Here is a 4,480-nt window from a genome sequence, read left to right on the forward strand (position 1 = left end):
CTTCCTCTCCCCAAATTAGAAGAGCATATATACAAGATATAGGCGCATCAACTTCAAATACAGTGAAAACAGTTGTTATAGCATGGGGAGGAACCTATAAAAAGACACAAAAAATTGCATTGCACATTATAAGTACATTAGAAACAATAGCAAAAAAGAGAAAAATTCTTGTATCCCTATCTTGGGTTTCATTTCCCGGAACATCATGTTATCTCGTCATATGGACATACCTTTTGACCTTTTCTGCTTATAGTATGCATATATTAGTTATTGAAAATTAAGGAAACCATGGGACCTGTGTTCTTTTGGATTTGGCTTACTTCACTTAATATTTTTTCCATATCTTTCCAATTTCTAACAAATTGGATGATGCCATTCTTTCTGATGTAGGCATAGAATTCCATTGTTTATATAAAACACATCCTCTTGATCCATTCTTCTGCTGAGGAGCATCGGGGTTGGTTCCATATCTTAGTTATCTTAAATAATGCTGCAATAAATGTAGTTGTGCTGGTAGTTTTAGTATGGTCTTGTTTGTGATCATTTGGGTAAATGCCCCAAAGTGGGATTTCTGGATCATAGGGGAGAACTATGTGGAGTCATTTGAGGAACCTCCATACTAATTTCCAAAATGGTTGAAAAAGTTTACACTCCCACCAAGAATGCAGTAAGGTTCCCTTCTGTCCACACCCCTCCAGCATCTATTGTTGTAAAACTATGGAATGCTTCAGGAATTTGCCTGTCATCCTTGCGCAGGGGCCATGCTAATCTTCTCAGTATCATTACAATGTTAGTTTATGTGATGCTGAATTTAGCACAGAATATTTTTTATATATAAAGTGTAATTGATTTTCTTAAACTAGGCAATTCAACAAAAAGTAAGTTTAGAAGAATTGTGAAATTTTAGAACCATGTACTTCTTACATAAGCACACATTTAAGAATAATGTCAAGATGGACATGTCAAAAACAAAATAATTCCAGATATTTGTGGTTCAAGAGATGTGTAGGGGAAATAATTCAATTTTTCTATACAAGGCACATGTCATAATGAACACAGCAGCAAGTGTTAAGGGTTGTTAAAAATTTTAGTGTTTTATATCTATTTAATTTTAGGATTATATGCCAAAATTAGGACTGTTTGGCAGGTATAAAATTTTCTATAATGTATTTAAGATTTATGTTAGCAGACATATAGTACTAAGTATGTACATTTCAGAATTTATAGAAACTTTGTTAATGAGAAGTTGCAAAGTCTTTGTGTGAAGAAGGAGAATGAAGGGTTAAGACTTGCTTACTACACAGTTCTTGTTAAAATTTAGGGATTCCTTACTTTATATTTTAGCGAGGAACAAGAGATGATATAAGCCATATACAAATAATGAGATGAGCCATAAATAATAACCTTAGTGTGTAACTTTGAAGACTATTCATAGCCTATAAAAATCTTGTTGAACATCATAATCTTAGGCGGTTTAAAATGTACAGGAATATGAGAAAATAGAAAATCTAATATGTAGTGCACTTCAAATACTAAAAACACTGGTAATTGTTTTGTTTTTTATTTTATTAATCATTATTTAATTATTGGTTTTCTTTGTAGCATTGTTTTACTTGTTATATAATACAACTTTTTGTTAGTCATCATTAGGAGGTACTTTGAGGAGGTTACTGGGGTGGTCAAACCATTTTTTTTATAGGTGCATGTGAATTTACAACTAGGAAAATTAAGAACAAAATATTTATTAAAAAATGATCAAGTAGAGTCTGAATCAGGAGAGTTGATACATGTCCACAACTAAAATCTTAGCCCTAGGTTGAAGCAACAGTATTACAGAGTTGAGGCCACAAATGTGAGAGACTGTGTTTTGTTTTGTTTTGTTTTATTTTGACTTTGTTGGTCATGGGGCTTGCACTCTGGGGCCTGAGTGCTGTTCCTCAGGCAAGGCTAGCGCTAACACTTGAGGCAGAGCACCATTTCCATCATTTTCTACTTATGTGGTGCTGAGGAATCAAACCCAGGGCCTCATGCATGAAAGGCAAGCACTCTACCACTGAGCCAACTTCCTAGCACTTGAGAGACTGTGTTTTTAAAAAAATCATCTAAACAACATTTTCCTTTTGCTTTGGGTTATATAAGGAAATATATAAATATCTTTTTCTATTTTTGTGAATTGTTGTAGTTCTAAATTTATAGTAACTTCAGCCACTTTATCCTTTTCAAAGTCATGAAATATCTCTGAGAGTTTGCTGCTGTGAAGATCGTTTTTGCATTTATAATTTCTTCTGAGTCACTTTTATTTTTATCAACATAACTTTATATTTCATGTTGATGGATTACAAATATCAAATACCGGCAAATGTACACATAGAGTCTAAAGATAGCAGTATGAATATTCTCATACAGCTCTTGTTTATCTATTATTCACTTTCAATATTATGATATTTCTCTCTCTCTTTCACTCTGTCTCATTTCCTCTCTTTCTCTTCCATGCCCCATGTCTGCTACTTAGAATTTCTGCTGGGCTACTATTACGCTTCAGGATCTACTAGTTTTGTGGGAACATGAAAGCAACCATCGGTTAACCTTGCATTCTTTAAGAGTTATGACAGTGACATGATATTATTCTTTGCCATTCTAAATGGTAAAATAACATATCTAGGAGTTCCTTTTCACATTTACTTCTACTATAAATTTTATCTCATAGGAATCATTGGAATGGATAAGATACTTTAACCTGTGACATAAAATTATTTTTCTTTTATTTTTTTAATCTTCTACAAGATTACTTTATATATTTTTAAAAATTTTGTTCTTTTTATTATTTTTTCTTTTTTATTGTGAAAATACTGTACAGAGGGGTTGTAATTACATGGACAAGATAATGAGTACATTTCTTATCAAGCATTGTAGCGTCCTCCTTTGTTTCTCCTTCCCAGAACTTCCAATCCTCCCTGTCCCCCATATCAAATACTCCCCCCAACCAAAGTAGTAAAGTTCGTTTTTCGACATAAGTACTTGTACATATTAGTGTTGCAATGGGTCCACCCGTATCCTTATTTAAACGAATTGTTTTTTCCCACCCCCCCCACAAATTATATCAACATCAAATACAGTGAAAGCAGGGGTTATACCGTGGGGGAGGGACATCCAAAGCAACAAAGAAATATTCTTTAAATATGTTAGAAAAAATCGCATTAAAAACATTTGAATACATATCTTAGGGTTCATGTCCCTAACATCAACCTATCTGACCTTTTCTGCTTGACTAAGACATATACTAGTTGTTGCAAATAAGTTTAACCATGAAACCTATGTTTCTTTGGGCTTGGCTTACTTCACTTAATAGAATTTTTTCCTAGCCTTTCCATTTCCTAACAAATGGGGCAATGTCATTTTTTCTGATGGAGGCATAGAATTCCATTGTGTATATATACCACATTCTCTTGATCCATTCATCTACTGAGGGGCATCTGGGTTGGTTTCATGTCTTAGCTATGGTAAATAATGCTGCAATAAACATAGTTGTGCTGGTAGCTTTAGTGTGGTCTTATTTGTGATCATTTGGTGAAACGCCCAAAAGTGGGATTGCTGGGTCATAGGGGAGATCTATGTAGAGTCTTTTGAGGAACCTCCATACTGCTTTTCAACATGGTTGAACAAGTTTACTCTCCCACCAACAATGCAGTAAGTTCCCTTCTGTCCATATCTCCTCCAACATCTAACAGCCTCTTCAGTAGATGGTGCTGGAAAAATTGGTTAACTACTTGCAGCAAAATAGCTAGATCCTTATATATCACTCTGCACCAGAATCAACTCCAAATTGATCAAATACCTTGGAGTCAAATCAGACACTCTGAAAACATTACAGGATGGAAAAGGAGAAACCCTAGGTCTAATTGGCACAAGCCAAAATTTCCTTAATAGAGTCCCAGAAACACAACAAATCAAAGAAAATTTGGGCAAATGGGATTGCATGAAATTGCAGAGCTTCTGCATGGCAAAGGACATAGCTAGCAAGATCAATAGAATGTCCTCGGATTGGAAGAAAATCTTCACTAGCCATACAACAGACAAGGGTCTCATATCTAAAGTCTACCTGGATATCAACAAATTAAATCCCCCAACAACAAATCTTCAAAGAAACAACTACTCAATAAATAAGTGGGCTAAAAACTTACAGAGAAACTTCTCTGAAGGTGAAATAAGGATGGCCAATAGTCACATGAATAAATGCTCAACCTCTGTAGCCATAAAAGAAATGCAAATCAAAGCAACATTGAGATACCACCTCACCCCAGGTAGAATGGCTATAATCAAGATTTTTTTTTCCTTTTACAAGCAACCTTTTTTCTTTTATTATCAGTTAGTAACTACCTGTAATGAAAAAAAGGTATCCTATGGAAAGTAGACCGAAGTTGTTCACAGGGATGGTCAAAAACTAATGGGGGAAGTGAGTACAAAGGATATACATAATAGA

General features: G+C 34.4%; 1 non-coding gene across 1 annotated transcript; it reads right to left on the minus strand.

Annotated features, from left to right (window-relative positions):
- Window positions 1-711: 711 nt before the first annotated feature.
- Window positions 712-818, minus strand: LOC122124933. The gene has a single exon (XR_006150692.1). It is a non-coding gene; the product is annotated as a U6 spliceosomal RNA (small nuclear RNA).
- Window positions 819-4,480: the final 3,662 nt, after the last annotated feature.

This window comes from Dipodomys spectabilis, unplaced genomic scaffold, assembly GCF_019054845.1.
Source record: "Dipodomys spectabilis isolate Male_0828 unplaced genomic scaffold, ASM1905484v1 ptg000008l, whole genome shotgun sequence".
Lineage (NCBI taxonomy): Eukaryota > Metazoa > Chordata > Mammalia > Rodentia > Heteromyidae > Dipodomys > Dipodomys spectabilis.